Source organism: Pinus tabuliformis, chromosome 2_1, assembly GCF_031772625.1.
Source record: "Pinus tabuliformis cultivar Carrire ecotype Pingquan chromosome 2_1, CPIR1, whole genome shotgun sequence".
Classification (NCBI taxonomy): Eukaryota; Viridiplantae; Streptophyta; class Pinopsida; order Pinales; family Pinaceae; genus Pinus; species Pinus tabuliformis.
The window spans coordinates 769,020,080-769,043,321 of NC_142299.1; positions in this window are offsets into that span (position 1 = coordinate 769,020,080).

A 23,242-nucleotide genomic window follows, 5' to 3' on the forward strand; every position below is an offset into this window, starting at 1 on the left:
GGCATTTACACGTGTGAGTTTAATACTGGTTAGTCGCGTATATATTAAGATCTATACGCTGGTTTATTTCCTGAAAATTGCGTATACACATGGATATGTTTCGAGGAAAGCACTTTTATAAAATAGGGTTTTGTTGAAAAAGAGATTTGATTCGTTTAATCAGTCTTGTTGTGTTTCTATTGTCTGTTAATGAAGTCTTACATGATGATGCGGGTTTAACAGTGATATTTGAAGTTGAATTGATTGATTAAAGAATGATGATGTTGCTAGCTATATATGATTGAATATTTGTGATGGTTCTGTGACAGCTTCAGAATGGTTCAGTGGTTTACGGCTTAACTTAATGTGTGTTTCAAGATGACAGTGATTCAGTTTCAACGTTCAATGTTTTGAGATTTGTACACGGGTATGCCTCAAGGAGGTCATGTCTACACACGGGTTTGCTACATTAAAGTAGTGTATATATTCTAATATTTTATTGATCAGGGTTTTTAGTTGATTTAGTGAGTCGATGCAATGTTTGGGTTCAGTATTGGTATTCTGGTTACAGTGATATAACTACTTTGGTTGTTTGAGAATAAGTTGATTGATTTGGGTCTCTATTGGTTCAGTGATTGGTTTATTCAATTGGTTCTATGATTGAGTAATTTTTTGTAGTGATCAGTTTCAATTTTGCTAATTGGTATTGGGCTTAAATGATGGTTGTGGGTTTAGTCTAAAAATTTGATGAAATGTGGCCTATAATTGTGATGTGTTGTATCAGGTGGATTTAGTATGAAAATTTATGAAACATGGTCCACAAAAGTGTTAAGGATTGTAGCCTTCAATGAGGAAATCGAAGCTTCCTTCTAGTGGTAACCGTTAAATCAGATCATGGTGGTTGGAGATCCCTTCGAGTGCATGTCGATAAACGAGATCAGGGGGTTGGAGCTCCATTCTAGTGGCTGTTAGAGAATGAGAGAAGGTTGTAGCCTTATGGAAGTGGGTGCCTGCGTGGTGGTATGAATATGCGCCAGTACTATATTGTAAGAAGTTTTTCTCTATAATAAAAATAAGACAACGATGAAAACAATGGTGGTTTTTGTCCCACATTCAGGTTCCACCTAAAAATCCTGGTGTTCATGTGTGTTGATGTGTTGCTTATGTGTGCTAATTTATTTTGTTCTTATTGCACATGTTTATTATTTAATTAATGTTTAATGAGTTATTGATTCACTAGCTCAAGTTAAATAGATGATGAATTAATGATTTTCTGGATATATGTTAGTTTTCTGCATAACAGTCGCGTACATATGAGGGTTCGCTTCAGTAAAGTCACATACAAAGATCTGGACATGAAATTGAAACTTTTAATGATTTGAAAATACTGATTCACCACCCTCTCACTATTTTTCCCAACAAATTTAGTCTAGGAACAAAAATATGACTACCTAACAAGTGCTAAAATGATATGAACCAGTCATTATGTTAGTCATTTTAATAGTGTTACTTCAACAATCTAAACTTACAAGTTATAAGGGATTCAAATGTTGTTATAGATTGGCTGAAAGGTTATACTTCCTTAAACATTTTTTTATTGGATTAGTGGATGATTATATCTATAGAGTTGATTAAAATATTTAGCATTATATCCCTGGATCACATTCATAGGGAATTAAATTCAAAAGTCGACATATTAACCAAAATGGGAGTGGGCTTACAACTCAGTCAAATATATTATGAAGAATACCTACAAGGAGAAGTGTTGGCTAATTAGGCGAGGACACATTTCCTTTAGTTGAATACATAAATTTTCATGCATATATACATTTTTTATCATTAGGGTCATTTCCATTGAACTTAGGTTACAAATTTTTAACTTGGATATCAAGTTTTTTATCTAGTAATTTGAACATAAATTATGAACATAGAAGTACTAGACTTTTATGAAATTGTTTGAATCCTATGGGGATTTTGATATTGCCTGAACATTAGATGTTTCATATATTATAATATCACGTCATACATGTGAAGCGGAATGAGTATATGTTAGATGATGTAAATTACACCATTGCATTAATATTAATACAAAAATGATGTTTCTTTTCTTACTTGATTTTTTTTTTATGGAAGATGATTGATGACACCTTGCCTTGGCCATCTAGAACACTAGGTGTAGGAAGAGGTTCCTTTATCTAGCACATTTAACTTGGTATGTATGATCCATGAGTATATGATATTTCCAATGTGTATTATTTTTATTATGCTCACTTAAGAACTCATGTCTAACTCTTGATGCTTTGGTTATAAGTCATAAGTTGAGTTGTTCCATGATGTTTCATAATTTTACTCAAAGAAATGTGTGATTTTAATGGTTGGGTTATATATTTGGCGATTTGAGTAGATTCTACACATAAAATTTAGTGTACCCCTTATTTCCCACTAAAATATTTCCACTCTACATTGCATTTTTGGTGGGAATGAAATCCTATTTACTGAACTTGATGGAGTTAAAAAGATTTATGACAATTTATTTTATTTGTGGCTTGTGACCAAGATATTTTTTTAGGGAAATGTACTCCAATCGTGACTTTAGATACATAGAAATGTAAGTGTGCATAAATGGAAATGCGGTCTTTTATTTTTATTTGGCTGTCATCTATTTGACATTTCAATTATCTATCTTCAAAGCCTCTTGAATGTAATCATATGAAACATCTCTTCCCCAACTCCTGGTTGACGATTTGGTTTGGAAATAATAACTTTGTTGTAAAAGTAATGCTTGTGTTGTGTGATAACAATCACACGGAGGGAAGGATCATCTCACTCATTGTTTCACCTTCAAAAAGCTCATTTGTTGATATTACATAATTCAATGTCAATGAAAATGTCTTAGGGTTCAGGTTTTTATGAAGGTCTAGTGGTTGCAAGTTCAAAACCTCAGAGGAATCTATTATCGTTGTGGTTGGCAATATATATATTCCTGAAGCAGTTTTCCTCCTTTAGATATATTCAAAACATGGCGAGTACATTCTCAGATTTTAGTTCATATTTCAAATCAGTAGACTGCCATTCTGGTACATATTAAGGTTTTACTTATCCTATAAAAACTTTTCCATTCTCACTTCTAGACATGAAGCTATAGATAAATACCAGAGATCACTTTTGTACATTCCATTTGGAGCTCAAACTGGCACTCCAAACTATTTTTCTATGGAAACCAAAACCCAAAATCTGAAATTTCCATCTCACCATGATCCATATAGGTTGAGGCCTCCTCTCTCCAATAATATCCTCAAGCTCATTGAAGCCAATGCCAAACTCTCCCCAAACGAACAAAAGAAAATTCTCCCCTTATTGAGGGATAAGTTGAGGGCACCCTACAATGAGATGTTGTCAGCAGAGGCTACCGCAACAATCCCTCAGGTGCATTTGGCCTCTACTTTTGTGAAAGACAAAGAAAAAATCCTAACAAGACCACATTTGATATCAATTTGGACAAGTATGACAACATGGAAAATATCGAGACATGTTAAACAATTGGCACCATCTTTTGTTGTTTTTAGACATTCAACAATAGATCTTGGAAATAAAAATAAAATATCCACAATTCTTAAGGATAATTTTCTACCATATGGGATATTTTAGGTAATCATGACACTTAAATTGTATCAATAAAATTTAAGGAAGTTGAGGATGTTAAGGGAGATAATACTATATCACACTCATCACTGTCATGGTGTAGTTTTCTGGTCCGAGACTAGCAAGGTACTCTCGTTTTCACTAAATCTTTATTTTCTTCATTGTTGTTGTGTTGACAAGGTGCTTCTTGGGTTCTATCATTTGCATGGCATAATGTTATAAATGTTTTACCCCTTCCAATTCATTTATGGTCTCAAGGAAGGATTAGCTGAATGGGATTGGAATTGGGGCCTTTTGCCTGTATTTGTGTCCCTCAAAACACTCCTGGTGGGTCTTGGGACATTTATCATTTGTCTATTGGACCATTTGAAAATGTAGGTGCCAGAATTATTACCCAAAGGATCATTTTCCATTGTACATAAGTCTTTTGATGCAAGGAAGGTAATCAAATACACAAGCTAGTATAATAAAATTAGATTCATATTTTCTTTCTCAAAAACTAAAACAAAATGGACAAAAAATTTAGTATTTTTTTTTAAATGCATCTTGTATTATATTATGGCATAGAAAGATATTATGGCATTGAATATCCAAACATGTGTCGATATTTTCAACTCATGATAATAGATATGCACTCAAAGAATTTAATCCTACTACTAAAACTAATTACTTACGAAAATACCAATTAGAACTTCAAATTTTCAAATTCTAATACAAAGGATTGAAGATTCAAGAGTGTAACATTGTAAACACTACATCTCTAAGGTTAGATCAATTTGGCAGAAAATGGATTATAGATCTATGAAATGAGAAGTTTGAAAATTCATAACAGCATGGTAAAAATCTATAACAACAATCACATATATTTCTATAAACACTGAAAAAAGGATTACAAGAGATTTCTACACTAGCACAACAACTCCTCACAAGCTCATATGGAAATCTCTCATGACACATCTAACTATAGTGCACTTTTCTTTTTTATATAACAAGAAAAATAGGAGGAACATGGCTAAGAATAATATCATGGGTGAAGCGCTCCATATCTGTTATAACTCCTCAAAATGAATGTGCCTATCCAAGCAAGGGAATCCATCCAAAATGGTGCAACCTCTATGAAGTAACTCCCAAGTGAATAAATGTGCACACTTGCTAATCTAACTACCAGCAATAAATGCAGTTCATGTGCAAGGGAATCTTTCCAACATATTACACCCTCCAACAATAGAAGCAATAAGTCCACATAGTAAATGCACCTTATCTTCTTGTGTAATTCCCACAATGAATGTTGTGTACATGTGCCAATATTAGTTGAAAATAAATCCCAAAGAACTATCACCCAGGCATGATAATTACTCTCAATGGTGCACCTCCTCTCCAATGAAAATCAAGCACTCTGCTTCTCAACTTGTTGATGGTGAGTGGAAAACATGGTAAACTAACACTCCCTCTTTGCAAGGAGCAAGTTCTCCACAAAACCAAGATACTCTGTTAGTATCTCAAACTTCCCTTTTTCTAGGATATTTGATGAAAGGTTGACCACCTATAGATATAAGGACCACTGCTCCATTATGTACCTAAAAATATCTTTAGAAACTTCAAGTTGTACTTTTCCTCTCTAAGGCAGACTTCACCTACAACTTGCTATATATGGATATCTCGCCCATGGATCTTGAAACCACTTGCAATGGGAGTGAAAGCCTCCTCAGGGTCAAATTCATCTTTTTGACCAATTCTAGCAACAAACCTAGCATTATACTTTTCAATGCTCCCATCAACTACATGCTTGATCTTGTCAAACCATCTGAAATCAATCATTGATTCCCTAGTAGGTATTCGAACATATCCAAGAGATCGTTATAAATAAATGAGTTATACTACTCGGCCATGGAATCCTTATATACCTTCTCAGTAGCTACCCCTAAAATTAGGAGGGATATGTCTGAAGAATAGAATATATTAGTACAACATAAGTAGGAAATTTCTTAGGTTGATGACTCACCTAAGACGTGGAATTAGATGCTCCAATTTATTCTTGTACACCCTACAATGTTTGATTAAGCCATCTTGATTTTCTGGCTACACTAGAAAGTAATGAGATCTATGTTCCATGACTAGAATCTTAATGATATGACATTAATTTATTTTTCTATTTTAGAACATAATCTAGAACAACAATATTTTTGTGTTCATTAATCACTATAGGACATTTCTATGATTTTGACAACCATTCATCCTCATCAAAATTCATATCCTTGCTAACTAGTATGTTCATTTTCACTTGAATTTATATTCAATAAGCCTCAGATGTCTTACTCTATCCAAAAAAGATCCCCTTTATATTCAAGGGTTCAAGTTGAGTCCTTTTCTTATCATGAATACGAATACAAATTGGACAAACAAAAAGATATGTAAATGTAATACTTGTGGCTTCTCACTAGTAAAAGATTTCTTTGGTGTTTTGTCCTTGAAGATCCTGTGAGGACATTGGTTCAAGATATAGACAACTGTGTTGCAAGATTTGGATTAAAGACACATGGGTAAATCCATGTAATGCATCATGGTTTTATCTATCTCAATGATGGATTTGTTACTCTACAACCCCATTCTTTGCACCCTCTTGATCCTTGTTTCCGTGCAAAAGGTATCAAAGTCCTTGGAGATGTTCTCTCCCCTAAAATTAAAGAATTTTGATATTTTCCCCATTTGATTTTCAACCAATTCTTTGAACTCTTTAAAATTACCTACTTCATATTTAGTCTTCATAAAATAAATCTAGGTTTTGTGAGAGGAATCATCAATAAAGTAAACATAATATAGCTTATCTATGAATGAAGAGGAATGCATAGGCACACAAACATCTAATTGCATTAAGTTGAGAATATTTCTTGATTTTTCCTAACAATATGAAAAAGAAATATGTGAATTCTCATTGAGTGCACACCCTATACACTCTTCAATATTCTCTACCTTGAAGTTTGGTAATATGTACAGTATATCCTTCAAGAGTGGAAGAGCTCCATGGTTGAACTAGCTAGATTTCTTATACCATAAATTTCATAGCTTCCCACTATCATGCACTAGAGTATCATGTGTTGTAGTATTGACAAGAGGCTTGTAAATGCCTCCTTCCAACACACCTTTAGCTAAGAACCAAGGAAATTCGTGGCTGCAATATCTAATAATGCACTTCTGATCATTGAACTCACCTATATTCTTCCTATTTGTGTTAGGTGAGATAGAAAGAGGGTTCTTCATTAATTTTGGTACATAAAAAACATGTTGCAAATCAACAATATCCCCTTATGGAATCCTAAAAGAGATGGTTCCAATTTTAATCCTAGGATATGTAGTATTATCACCCAACTCCACTTGTATAGCCACATATTATTCTAGAAGATTACTAAATTTATTTTTATTGGCCACATGCTGAAATGCTCCATTGTCCATGTATAAGAAACACTAGAAGGGGTATTGGTAGAGAGGCATGAAACTATAGAAAATGTTGTTTCAAGCTCCGATGCTAATGTAAAACTCTCCTCCCACATCCACCCAACTAACCAACCAATCAGGGTAAAGATGCGATGTTATGAAACCAGCTCAAGAAAAGATAGAAAAGATAGATCAACGCCTTAGAATTCAGCCTCTTCGAGGGGGCAACCTCCTTTACATTACATAAATGAACAATTCTTGGATGATTCAAATGACAAAACCTTCTTTCTATATATAGGAGTCTAAGGAGTCAGAATATAATCCAGCCGACCTAACAATAATAATATAAAGCCACAAAAATAACAATAGAGGGATTCTATGGGGCATAGTAATAAAAATATGTGGGTAATAGGGGCACAACAATATTAATAAGGGGTATAACTACAATAGTAATGGGGTAATCACTAGTATTATAGGGACCCAACATGCCCCTCTCCTTCAAAAAAGTGTTGTCCTCAACGCTTGAGTAGTTCTGGATACTTCTACATAAAATTATCATCCTCCCATGTGGAATCTTCAGCGGATAAGTTCTTCCACTTGATAAGATACTCTGAAATTGAATGATTTCGTAGTTGTCGAGTTCTTGTTTCTGTGACTGCTTCCGGTTCCAATATAATTTTTCCTTCCTCGTCAAGTTCTAGCAATATTGTTTGAACTGGGAGCTTGTCGCCTATAACCTTCTTTAAACATGAAACATGGAAAAATGGGTGCAATCAAGAACCTGCAGGAAGCTCCAATTTGTATGCCATAGTACCAATCTTTTGCAGCACCTTGTACGGACCATAATACTTTGGTGATAATTTATTATCCTTCTTAGCTTGCTTGAGGGACATTTTCTTATATGGTTGTAGCTGTAGGAATACCCAATCACCTACATCAAAACTTCTTTCACTGCGATGTTGATTTGCCTGTTGTTTCATTCTATTCTGTGCCAACACGAGGTTATCCTTTAAGAGTTGGAGGACTTGTTGTTGATGTTCGATGTGATGTTCCACTGCCTGAACCTTAGAATTTTCTCTTAAATATGATGTGATGGATGGTGGTTGATACCCATAAAGTGCCATAAATGGGGTCATTTTTGTTGCTGTATGGAAGGAAGTGTTATACCACCATTCAGCCAGAGGCAAACATTTGACCCATTGTGTCTGTTTATCAGATACAAAGAAACGAAGATATCCTTCCAAACATTTGTTTACTATCTCAGTTTGCCCATCAGATTGAGGATGATAAGATGAGCTATGAGCTAACTGAGTACCAAGACAAGAAAATAATTCTATCTAAAATTTCCAGTGAAAATGGTATCTCTGTCACTTACAATAATCTTCGAGTTTCCATGTAGCTTTTGAATTGTTTCCATAAATGCAGTAGAAACTGTACTGGCTTTAAATGGATGTGATAATGCACAAAAGTGTGCATACTTGGTAAGTCTGTCAACGACCACCATGATGACACTCTTTCCCTCAGACTTGGGTAAACCTGTGATAAAATCCATTGAAACCTCCTCCCAACGTTGGCTTGGAATGGATAAAGGTTGTAATAGACATGGTGTCTTAATTGTTCCCACTTTATTTTGTTGGCAAACCAAACATTCCACCACAAACTTTTGAATATCTGATTTAAGGCCATCCCAAAAAAATTCCTTCTTTACCCTGTGGTAAGCTTTTAAAAATCCTGAGTGCCCTCATAAGGGAGAAGTGTGCAATTCCATAAGAATCTTTTGTTTTAGCTGGGAATTCTTACAAAGGTATAAGTGATCTTTGTACCATAACGAATCATTTTGCTAGCTAAATGTATCAGACGTACTGGAATCTTGTTGTAACTTTCGAATAAGTGCCCACACTTCTTCGTCATTCTTCCATTCCTCCCTTGCTTCTTTTATCCAATCTGGTTGGATAATAGAAATGGCGCACAACAATGCTTCCACATCCTCATCCTTTCTTGAGAGTGCATCTGCCACTACATTTTGCTTCCCTTTTTTGTAGATGATTTCAAATTCATAACCCAACATCTTTGTGACCCACTTTTGTTGCTCTTCAGAGGATAATCTTTGTTCTAAAAAGTATTTAAGGCTATCATGATCCATTTTTACCTTGAAGTGTCTTCCCATTAGGTAGGGTCGCCATTTCTTAAGTGCATGGAGTATTGCCAACATTTCCTTCTCATAAATAGCTTTGCTTAAAAACTTTCCCTTGATTGGACGACTTTCAAAAGCAATGGGTCTTTCATCTTGCATTAGAACAGCACCAATTCCATTTCCTGAAGCATCGCATTCCACAAAAAAGGTTTTCGTGAAGTCCGGTGTAGCTAGGACCGGTGCTTGGAACATTGCCTCTTTAAGATTTTCAAAGGCCTTTGTTGCTTTCGGAGTCCATGAAAATGCATCTTTCTTCAATAATGTTGTTAGAGGTGCTGCTATTCTCCCATAATTCTTAACAAACTTGCGATAATACCCTGTCAACCCGAGAAATCCTCGCAAATGCTTTATGGATGTGGGGATTTCCCATTCCTTAATGGCTTTAATTTTGCTAGGGTCTACCTTAACTCCTTCATGAGATACAATATGACCCAAATATTCAACCTCCTGGACTCCAAAGAAACATTTGGATCTTTTTGCATATAATTGTTTCTCCTTCAATAGTTGTAGCACCTTGTCAACATGTTCAACATGATCCTTCCAAGACTTGTTGTAGATTAGTATATCATCAAAAAATACTAACACAAATTTTCTAAGGAATGGTTTGAAAATTGAATTCATCAAACCTTGAAATGTTGAAGGTGCATTGGTAAGGCCAAAAGGCATGACCAAAAATTCATAATGACCCTCATGAGTTCTAAATGTTGTTTTCGGAATGTCTTCAATCTTCATTCTGATTTGATGATATCCTGAACGAAGATCCAACTTGGTGAAGTAAATTGATCCATGCAATTGATCCAGTAATTCATCAATGACAGGAATGGGGAACTTATCTTTAATAGTGAGCTTGTTGAGCTCCCTATAATCCTGACACATGCACCATGATCCATCCTTCTTGTGCACCAATACTACTGGAGTAGAGAAAGAACTTTGACTCGGTTGAATTATACCAGCCTCTAGCATTTCTGCAACCATACGTTCAATTTCACTCTTTTGGACATAGGGATATATGTACGGCCTGATGTTTGGAGGAACACTTCCTGGAATCAGATGAATAGCATGATCATGATCACGCATAGGTGGGAGACCTTTGGGAGTCTCAAATACCTTGGAATGATTGTCTAGGACTTTTTGGAGATCTGGAGAAATAGATGATTCTGATGTGGAAACATCTAGCGAGCATAATTGTGCAATTACACCTCTTTGCTCCTTTTTTAGAAGCTTTGTCATACCATTAGAGCTGATTATCTTTCCTGGTTTCCCTGCAATACCCCTTAATTCAACTTCCTTTCCTTCCCTAGAAAATTTCATGAAAAGTTCTTGAAAATTAAAGCATATTGTACCCAGGGATTGTAGCCATTGGACTCCTAGTACAACATCAACACCTCCCATTGGAATGGAAAGCATTGGGCTAGTCAATACATATTCTCCCATGGATAGCTTGATATTATGGCACTTTCCAGAGCAATTTATTGTTCCTCCATTTGCAATCATCACTTGACACTCTGGTGCTGGATATAGGAAGCAATTCAATTCTTTTTCTACCTTACAATGAATAAAATTGTGGGTGCTTCCTGAATCAATCAAAACTATTACCTTTTTCTTCTTGTTTTGTCCTTCTATTTTGATGGTTTGAGGAGTGGTAATTCCCGCCAATGCATTACAAGATATGGTCGAATTTATTTTTTCTTCATCTAGGCTTTGTTCCTGGAGTATATCCTCTTCTTTTGACCTTTCTTGCTCCTTTTATTCTTCCTCTTCACAATCTATGTAGAATAATTTCTTCTCAGCACACTTATGACCTTTAGTGTATTTGCTATCACAACTGTAACAAAGCCCTTTTGCTCCTTTTTCTTCCAATTTTTGTGGTGTCAACCTTATAGGTTGTGGAAGACTAGGGGCAACAAAACTTCCATCTTTATAGTTGTGAGTGGTATGCTTCCTGGTTGCCATAATTTTGCTTTCCATTTTTCTTGCTAACCTGAATGCCTTCTCTAATGAATCATGTTCCCAAAGGCGAACATCATGTTGGATATTATCCTTTAAAGACCCTATGAACACATCAATCCTATGCTCCTCTGGAATATCTTTTACCCTTATGTTCAATTTTTGGAACTCCTCAATGTGCTCCATTATTGAACCCTTTTGTTTGAGACTTATCAATTGGCTAAAAAAAGTGTTGCTTTTTGTATCCTCATAATGTGCTATCAATTCTTCCGTAAAAATTTCCCAAGTGATAAATTGTTTACGAGAGCAAAGCCATTGATACCATACAAACTGATTTGGTTCCAAATATAAAGTTGCCATACGTACCTTTTGTGTGTTTTGCACATTATTGAGATCGAAGAATTGCTCCATCTGTAATATCCATGTGGCAGGATCCTTGCCATCAAACTTCCTCATATCGATTTTTGGAATATGGTGAGTCTTCGATCCAACATTAGCATCTACGGAATCATGATTAACATTTTTTTTATTCTCATCATGAGTTTCCTTTAGTACCCTTTCACCCTTAGTGCCCATTTCTTGTAGCAACTTATTCACATTTACCTTCAATTCGTCCATGTCTGTCTTCAAATCTATCTTCAAATCATCCATCTTAGCTTCCACGTCAATCATCTTAGCTTCTACGCCTTTCTTTAAACAGTCCATCTTAGCTTCTACACCTTTCTTTAAACCATCCATCTTAGATTCTGTTCCTTTTTGTGTAAGGGACAGTTGTTGCACTTGGTCTTGTAATTTTGATATATCATGTTGTATTTCTTCCTCTTCTTCATGAGTAATGCTAGAGCTTTCAGGTTCCTTACTAGGTGTTTGCATTTTCTTTCCTCGGGGCATCAGTTACCGATAATAATGCTCTATTACACCCTTTTAATTCCTTCAAAATAAATTTTCAAACCAAGCTTAAGCAAAAATTTAAGAAAATCTACACACCTTTTTTTCACTTTGTAGGAGCTCGATATTGCCTCTGATGTATCTTTTTACCTTCCAATCATCTAGCTCTAAATTTTTGACCTGTAGTAGCCCTCTGTTTCCTCTTTGTAATGCCACAAGTCTGACCCAAATTGGATTCTCCAAGGAATATTTATGCGAAATCTACCACAGTGACTTGATTATAGACTAGTCCAGTAGAGCGAACTTGTACGACGTGCCACGAGTCACTGTTTCGACCTTTCGAACTGAAAAATGCATACAAGAAACTTCAGTCCATCCTCTTTCTCTACCTTCTTACAAAATTTCAATCCGACCCTCAGAGAGAAAGTTATGACGATTTTCCCAAGGTCACCTGTTTGGAATGTAATTCAGGAGTCTGCAAAAGACCAACTTCCTTCGATCATATCTCCGCAAATATAGCACGAAAAATTCTGAAATTTGGATCCAAGGTTCAGTGCGATTTCTTCTCAAATGGGTTTTTTTTCGGCTTTTGAAACGTCACAGAAAAAAAATTATAGTGAAAATACCACGATGACCTATTTGGAGCAGCGAAACCCTAGAATCCAAAGCTCTAATACCAAATGTTATGAAACCAGCTCAAGAAAAGATAGAAAAGATAGATCAACACCTTAGAATTTAGCCTCTTCGAGGGGGCAACCTCCTTTACATTACATAAATGAACAATTCTTGGATGATTCAAATGAAAAAACCTCCTTTCTATATAAAGGAGTCTAAGGAGTCACAATATAATCCAGCCGACCTAACAATAATAATATAAAGCCACAAAAATAACAATAGAGGGATTCTATGGGGCACAGTAATAGCAATATGGGGGTAATAGGGGCACAAAAATATTAATAAGGGGTATAACTACAATAGTAATGGGGTGATCACTAGTATTATAGGGACCCAACATGCGACGAGAGGCTACTATGATTGTATTCAACCTCCTATGTGACATTCATGAAGTGGAATCGACAGAGCACATCAACCAACCTATCCACATTAGCAACAGAACCCTCAAGAGACATGTTAGCCACTCAGACATCTAATTTTTGGTTCCCACTAATGTTCTAGACATGGTAAGCCTTAGTCACTCTCATGCTATAGGCATGAGAGCATCCAGAAACACAAAGTCAATCTCACATGATTTCTTGCCAGCATCCAGAGACCCAATTTCCCATTGTTAGGCCAGCGACCCTGGGTTTGAACTACCTTTTCAATCACAGATCCTAGGTCACTTCCTAGAATGGAATAATAGCATAAGATTAGTAAAAGAAAAGGGAAAAATTTATGCAAAAGAAATAAGTTCAACAAGACCTTCTTCCGACTCCTACTAGCCATGATAGGCATTTCGTCAAAAATGTCACAAGAATGTAATCTATAGGTGTAACTAACAAAATTAAACATAGGGATCTTATACTTATCTAAGAATTGCTAAGAAATATTATTTCCTTATCACATTAGTTGCCATTTCATCCATTAGGTCATAGATACATTGTTCCTTCATATACAAGTAGAAACATGATGAGAGCCATACACAACTTCTTTAACAAAACATATAAATAACCAGCATAATAGGGACAAAAATATCCATGAAATCACATCCATATAAACCAAATATAATCCATTATAATACTCATAAAAATACAAGGAGAAATAACCTTTCATTAATGATGAAAATTACAAACTCAGGATGGGACCTCCATGTTCCACCCGACTGTATAATAGTTGAGCCAAATCTCTCTTCAGTCATTCACCCTCGTGCCATATTCCAAGCATGAATGTGGGAATCAAACCAAAAGAACCAACTATGGCACACCTAAGCTAAATCACCTCACCCTCATCAATAGAAACCAAACTTTACCGTAATCCATCCTGTATCATTAAGTCAACATAATGAAGACATCATAATATGCTTTACCATGATCTCCACCCAATCGCTAGGCCAAACACGCATGGATGTGACTATATTTCTCCACCTACATTGTGAGGAATTTTTCTACCTCCTAGTCTCTCAGGCTTTACCACAATCCAAACTTAGATCTAAGCCCTAAACCGAGACCCACTCTCCAGGCTTTATCACATATCCCAAACCCAGGCCCAATGGAGAGAAAAACACCACTTGGATTTATTGTATATCTTTTCATTCACCGGCAAGGATTCCTAATCCCACCGAGCCAACACAATATTGTATTTACCGCAACCCACAGTCTGGCTCATGGGTCACTAAGCCAGTGGCTTTACCATGATCCGTAGTCTGGTTCAAGGACCACTAGGCCATGTGCTCTATCATTTGGAGATCCACCTCACTTAGATTTGAATCAATCTGGAAATCCAACTCAACCAAGACATGAGAACCCCATCACACCATGGCTATCTAGAACTGGAAAGGCTAGGCTGGAAACACTGTTACACATGTCACAATAGAAAAAGAACCACGTGTAATACCATCCATGCCAAATATAGCAAGGAAATATAGATGAAATTTGATACCTACAATGAAGCCTTATGTAGCTACATGATATTGCCTTTCCCTGCTTGATCTTTGCTTCCTCTTGCCTTCTTTTCCTTTCTTGTTCCAATGCCAAAAATTGCTCCAAGAAAACTCCAAGTGTCCAAGATTGAGAGAGAGAGAGGATAATGAGATAGCTCTAAAACTCAGCTAACAAAAGGTTACCAACTGATCCTCAGAAGCCTTTTTATGAATGAGGCCTCTATTTTCTTCATTTTCCATTATTTTCCTTCATTTTCCTCCTCACATGCAACCTGTGACCTTTCAGCTCATTTTTCTCCTAATTTCCATTTTTTTCATAAATAAATGTGCGAAAAATGTCATTTTTCCTTTCCAAAGCCTTAGCCATTACCTTTGTCGATTTCCTTAGACATAATAAATGAAATAAACATCCCCTAGGATGTCTTTCCCAACATTCAACTTGGAATAAGTGTCCCATAAACCGTGGTTATTATTTTTTTCCTTCATTTACTTTTATTACATGGAATTTTCACTAGGGATTTTACAGAACACTCCCCCTTGGGGAACACTATCCTCAATGTTAAACCAAACTAGGACCTCAGTAAAACTGTTGTAAAGAAAACACACTGCCCATGGAGATTTATAACATAGATCGATGCAATATTTACAATGATCACCCTGCTGAAAATAAAATCAACATAAAAACATAATAGCATGACATCATAATGATATCACACCATACCACTTATTGGAACTTTATAACATAGACCATGGCAGTGTTTACATCCATATACATATGTGCATATACCAAACATCAACGAAATATATACCAGAACATTTACCAAAGCATATGCAAAAATCACACCAAAACACCAAGTCAAAACTGCTTTGCCTCAACCGGCAAACAAGGAAATATAAATAGCCTGCATCGGATCTACCATCTCCCATGTAGCTTCATCTAGCCCTAAGGGCTTCCATTTCATTTTAACTTGCTTGATTGATCAGTCCTCAAGCATGAGCACCTTTTTCTGCAATATACATTAAGGCTTCAACTAGAATTTCCATCTAGTTCCACCTACAATAAAGACCAGTCAATCACATGATCAACATATTTAACATACTTCTTACACAACGACACATGGAACACATCATGGAATTTCACTGTCAGAGCTAGTGCAAGTCGATAAGCTACTAGCCCAATCCTGTCAATGATATTGAAGGGTCCACAAAATCATGGTGCTAGCTTGACACACGATCCAATCCGTAAGGAGCTCTTCTTTGGTTTGATGCGCAAGTACACCTATTCCCCAACCTAGAACTCCTTTGAATAACCTGTTATAATATGCATATCTCTTCTGCCTATCTTGTGTTCCCTTTAGATTCTTCTTAATCACCTGCATTTCTTGTTCAATGTCTGCCAACATCTATGCTCCAACCAACACCTTGTTAATTAGATCACTCCAACTGATGGGAGTATTGCAACTCTACCCATAAAATTTGTCAAAATGACTCATCCTCAATGACTCTTGATAACCTTTGTTGTATAAAAACTCTACCAAGGGGACATGCTCTTCCCAATTTTTTTGCTAATGCATCACATACATCCTCAACATGTCCTCCAATAACTCATTGACCCTCTCTGTTTGTCCATCTCTCTATGGATGATAAGTTGTACTCAAGGACAATTTTGTGCCCAAACCTACAAACAACTCCTTCCGAAACTTGGAACTGAAATTTGCATCCCTCTTCGACACAATCTTCTTTGGTACACCATGCAATCTGACCACATCACGGATCAATGCCTATGCTACATCCCTAATTGAGAATGTAGACTTCATGGGAATGAAGTGTGTAACCTTTGTTAACCTATCCACAACAACCATGATGGACTGATGTTGTCTCATAGTCTTCGGAAACCTTGTAATGATGTCCATGGAAATGACCTCCCATTTCCACTCTGGAATCATGATCGGCTGTAGCAGTCCACTTGGATGCTTTCACTCTGCCTTCACTGGCTGACAGTCAAAACACCTAGCCACAAAATCTACTATATCCTTCTTCAAATTTGACCAATAATAATATCTCTTCACTTCAGTCAATGTCTTATGATAACCTGGGTGACCTTAATAAGTTTTTGCATGAAACTACCTCAACATCACATTTTTTACCTCACTGCTATCCATCACATATATCTTGTCTCTAAATCTAACCAATCTATCCGTTGTAAGACAATAATATGTACCCTGTGCTCCTGCACCTGTACCTGTACCTGTGCTTGTACATGTAATGCAACCTGTACCTATACCACTACATATACTTGTACCTGCACATGAAAATGTACCTATAATATCAGTTGTGCCAGTACCCTTCTGCAACTTGTGCACAATCTCCATATACCTGACATCTTGCCAACCTACCTACAAGATCCTATCCTGTAGATCCATCCCATAGAAGCTCATAGCTACCAAGTGATTTAACTGTATCCTCCTACTGAGAGCATCTGCCACCCTATCCTCTTTACCTTTAACATACCTGATCTCGAAATCAAACTCATTGATCGTGTCCAACCATCTAGCCAACCTAGCATTCAGATTCGATTGGTCAAGCAAATACCTCAACCCAATATGATAACTCATCAGTACAAACCTCCTGCAAAGAAGATAGTGTCTCCACATATTCAATGCATGCATGATCATTGCTAACTCAAAATCATGTTTTGTGTAGTTCTTCTCGGGCCCTTTTAGTTTCTGCGATTGATAGCATACCACTTGTCCAACCTGCATAAGGACTCCACCAAGTACTCTCTTACAAGCATTTGTGCACACTACAAACTCTCTATCTTGATCTGCAATCTGTAGCACAGGTGCATGTTTCAACAATTGCTTAAGTTGCTCAAAGCTAGCCTCGCATTCCTCTGTCCATTCAAACATATTAGCCTTTCTCTGTAATGATGTGATAGGATAAGAAATTTGTGAGAAGTTCTTGATGAACCTCCTATAGTAGCCTATCGAACCCATGAAGGATCTCACCTCATCCACACTCTTAGGAGCTACCCACTCCACGATGGCTCTTATCTTCTTTGGATCTACTGAAATGCCCTCCTTGGAGACCACATGTCCCAAGTAGTGTACGTCACTCTGAAAGAAACTACATTAGATGAGCTTAGCATACAACTGATGCTCTCTTAATAACCTCAACATTGTTGCTAAATGCTCGACATTATCTTCCTCATTTTTATAATATACCAATATATCATCAGTGAACACAATAACAAACTTATCCAAATATGGATGCAACATGTTATTCATCAAGCACATAAATGTAGATGGAGCATTAGTTAAGCCAAATGGAACTACAACAAAATCATAATTCACATACCTGGTCCTAAAAGTGGTCTTGTAAATGTCCTCCTCTTTGATGCCCACGTGATAGTGTCTGGATCTCAGATAAATCTTCAAGAAAACTGCTGCTCCCTTCAGTTGATTGAACAAATCATCAATCCTCAACAAAGGGTACCTATTCTTGATAGTCACTTTATTGAACAGCTTGTAATCAATGCATAATCTAAGAGTTCCATCATTATTCTTCACAAACAATATTGGTGCACCCCAAGGTGATACACTTGGCCTAATGTAACCCTTGTCCAACATTTCCTTTAGTTGTAGCTTTAACTCAACTAACTCAGGTGTTCTCATTCTGTAAGGTGCTTTTGATGCTGGAGCTACCCCTATCACTAACTCAATAGAAAAGTATACCTCACTATGAGGTGGAAACAATGTAATGTTCTTAGGAAATACATCCTTGAACTGCTGCAAAATTTGTCACCTTCTCAACACATATGCATCCTCAACCTCCTTTCCCTTAGCACTAGAAATATGCACTCAAAATAAAACACACCCTTTCCTATGGCTACGCTTTGCTTGCATAGTTGTAACGATCCTAACTGATGTGGCTTTCTTCTTACCTTGCAAGACTCTTCATTCCCCATTCTTATCAACACACTCAATAGAATTTTCATAACAGTCTACCTTGGTTATATGAAGATACAACCAATCCACGGCCAGCTACATACTGTATGATACCAACGGTAATACATTCAAATGTGTTGCAGTAGGCTTACCACTCAAATAAAATAAACAAGATCTTACCCAATGATGAACTCACTTCTTCATACCTGTAGCCAACAAGACTAACCAAGAATCTGAATGTAATTATTTACTCAAAATACACTTATCCACCAAGTCAGGACTAACATAGCTATCATTAGATATAGGGTCAACAAAAATAGAAATAACTTGATCACAAAGCTTACCATCCATCTCAATGATAAATACCTAGTGTTATGCCTATCTGTTGTCCACTATTGCATAGATATGAGGAATCCTCTGACCAACATCACCAACAGTTTGCGCCTCTTTGCACTGTATATCAGAGGCCTACCACCTTGATTTTGTGGGCAATATCTCTTAAGGTGTTCCTTGCCACATGTTCAACACTCCAACTGACCAGTACCAACACCTCTATGTTGCATGTTGTGACTCATGTCCCTATCTAGTCACTTTAAATCTCTTTTGCAGTGCCACATTCTCTTTCTGATCTGCATTTTGAGGCCGTATCCTCTTAGGTTGCCATTTACCTTTACCTTGTCTTTCCCTTTCCATCCTTTCCGAGATTCATTCTTATGCTTTGATTGTTCATAGAAATGCTTCAATTTCCCAATAAATTCCTCAAGTGACTGAGGCTCATCATCCTCAATCCGATCTCTAAATTCTAATGGAAAAACCACTAATAAATCACTAAAATTTAGCCTTCTCATCAGTAAGATACCGTACGTACCTCAATAGTTGTAGAAACTTGGTCGTGTACTCTTCATCTATCATTGATCCCATATTTAGCTCATAGAATAATTTAGCCTTACTATCGTAGTACTTTTCTAATAAGTACTTCTTCCTGGAAAGCCTCTTGAACTCCTACCAACTCAAGTTATCTGTCCTGATGTCTCTGACCCACTTAACATCTTCCCACCCAATGTCAGATTTACCATTCAAGTTGAATATCGCTACTTTGGCCTTCATGTTATCTGTGTAATCATGCAACTCAAATAATTTTTTCATCCCAAGTATCCAAGCCTCTGCATCTTCCATCTTATTCACATCTACATCAGAATTATGTGGCTTTTATTTCTTAAACTCATCTGGAAATCATCCACTATCATTCCTCCTGTAAGGATGATAATGATGATGATCATGGTATCTATCGGAACCAGAACTAGAAATATACATGTACTCATCGCGTCTCTTATCTCGAGTGTCCAAAAACATGACATGTCTCACCGTATCATATATATCTGACCTGTTTCTACCAGGAGACCTACTTCCATATGCCCCGTTAGTTTTATCCTCATGTGCATGGCTGATCCAAAGTGACCCTTGTCACTGCAAGTATGACAAACTTTGAAGGAGTATAGCATTAATCTCTTCTTGTTTATCTTGTGCCTATATGAGTTGGTCATTATCTTCCTTACAACTCCTTATTTCTTCCTTCAAGTTTCTTAATGTTTCTGCCAAATCAAAACAATGTCTGACACCATGTTTCTCATATGATTCATAGGGAGAGTCTTTGCAATCTACCATGTTTCTAGCCATTGGATATCTTTCCTATAATGCATAATATGTCATATAAGCCAAACCATAATAAATCAACGTACCTTAGCATAATACGGGGAGGATGCCTTGTCTACAAGATCAACAATCAGCTTGATAAATGTATAACATAAACACAATATCATATAGACATATGAAAATAAATTCATCAACACATAAACATATTTCTAGTTAGGGTCCAGTCATTAATGCAAGTCCATGTCAACAATCCATGCTATGACCTCATGCATGACAACAACCATTATTCCATTCTACACATTTCCACATGAAACCATCAACATGCATAAGCAATGTCTAATCAACTACACATAGGCATAAATGAAAGTAGTCAAGCATAGGTGATCAATCCTTGTAACCATCCTACAAGACTGATACATGTAATCAAACCTAAAAGAATGTAACCTAACATATAAGGATGTAAGTAGGCAACATAAAATCAACATGTAAGTAGCCTATAACAATATGTAACTAGTCATATACTCATGACGCTGCATTCCACAAAATCATCATCATATTCTCCATGACAACCTTACAACAACCATAATCAATCATCAAGAAAATGCAACAAGAACATGGAATGCAAGTGTAAGAGACACAGATGCAATTGATATGCATGCATGACCAATGCACACCACCCATCTAGTTCAAGGGGTGAACCATGCTCTGATACCACTCTATAAAAGCCTCCTCCCACATCTACCCAAGTAACCAGCCAAGTGGGCTAAACATGTAATGAGAGGCTACTATGATTGGATTCGACCTCCTATGTGACCTTAAGGAAGTGGAATCGGTGGAACACATCAACCAACCTATCAAGATCAACAACAAAACCCTCAGGAGACATGTCATCCACTCAGATATCTTGTCTATCGGTCCCACTAATGTTATGGACATCTTAAGCCTCAGTCACTCTAATTCTATAGGCATGAGAGCGTCTAGAAACCTAATGTCTCTCTCATAGGCTTACTTGCCAATGTTGAGAGATGAAATTTTATAGTGTTATGCCAACGACCCCTAGATTTGAGCCACATTTTCAGGCCTAGAGCCGAGTTCACTGCCTAGAATGGAATGATAGCTTAAGATCAGTAAAAGATCATGGAAATAATGATGTTAAATCAATAAGTTCAACAGGACATTCATCAGGCCCCTACTAGCCATGACAAGAGTTTTTTCAAACATGTTGCAAGCAAGTAATCTATAGGTGTACCCAATTGAATTAAGAAAAGGGATCTTGTACTTATGTAACAATTTCTTAGAACCATTTTTTCCTTCTCACATTAACATGCATTGCATCCATTAGGTCATAGATACATTGTTCATTCATATACAAGTAGAAGCATGATGATAGCGATACATAGTTTCTACCATAAAAAATATAAATAACAAACATAATAGGGATAAAAATATCCATGAAATGACATCCATATAAACCACATATAATCCAGTATAATACTCATTAAAATACAAGGAGAAATAACCTTTCACTAATGATGAAAATTCCAAACCCGCGATGGGACTTCCACATTCTATCTGACAATAGAATGGGTGAGCCAAATCTCTCTTTAGCCATTCAGCCTCAATCCATATTCCAAGCATCAATGTGGGACAAACCAAAATAACCAAACAGGGCATATCGAGGCTTACCCACCTCACCCTCATCAATAGAAACCATGCTTTACCATAATCTAGCCCGGATCATTAGACCAACACAATGAACACATCATAACAGGATTTACCGTGATCTCCAACCAATCACTAGGCCAAACAAGCATGGATGCCACTGGATTTCTCCACCTACACCATGAGAAATTTTCATGCCTCCTAGTCTCTCAGGATTTAATACAATCCAAACCCAGATCACTACGCCCTAAACCGAGACCCACTCTGTAGTATTTACCGCATATCCCAAATCCAGGATTACTAGGCCCAACAGAGAGAAAACCACGTCTTGGATTTACCGTATCTCCTCCCATTCACTGGCAAGGATTCCTAGGCCCACCAAGGCAACACAATCCTAAGTTTATTGCAACCCATAGTCTGGCTCAGGGGCCACTAGGCCAATGGCTTTACCATGATCCACTGTCTGATTGAGGGACCACTAGGCCATGTGATCTATCTTTTAGAGGTCCACCTCACGCAGCTTCTAATCCATCCATCAATCCAACTCAACCAAAAAATGAGAACCCCATCACACCATGCCTATCTGGAAATGGAAAGACTAGGCTGAAAACACCATTACACCTGGAAAAGCCCATGCCACAACAATAAAAGAACCACATGCAACACCATGCATGCGAAATCTATCAAGGAAAATACACATGCAAGTTGATACCTACAATGAATCCTACTATAGCTACTTGATCCTACCTTTCCTTTCTTGATCTTGGCTTCCTCTTGCCTTCTTTGCCTTTCTTTCTCCAATGCCAAAAATTTCTCCAAAAAAACTGTAAGTGCCCAAGAGTGAGAGAGAGAGAGAATAATGAGAGAGATCCAAAACTCAATTGACAAAAGGTTACCAACTGATCCTCAAAAGCCTTTTTATGAATGAGGCCTCCATTTTCTTCATTTTCCATTATTTTCCTTAATTTTCCTCCTCACACGCAACTTGTGACCTTTCACCTCCTTTTTCTCCTAATTTCCATTATTTTCATAAGTAAATGTGCCAAGAATTCCATTTTTCATTTCCAAAGCCTTAGCCATTTCCTTTTCCAATTTCCTTAGCCATAATAAACCAAATGTACATCCCCTAGGATGTCTTGCCTAGCATTCATCTTGGAATAAGTGTCCCATCAACCATGGTTATTATGTTTTTCCTTTATTTACTTTTATTACATGGAATTTTCACCAGGGTTGTTACAACTAAGTCATTCACTCCAGAAATAGATTCTGCACTCCTGGCAACTTGCTTCTACTACTTCTAAG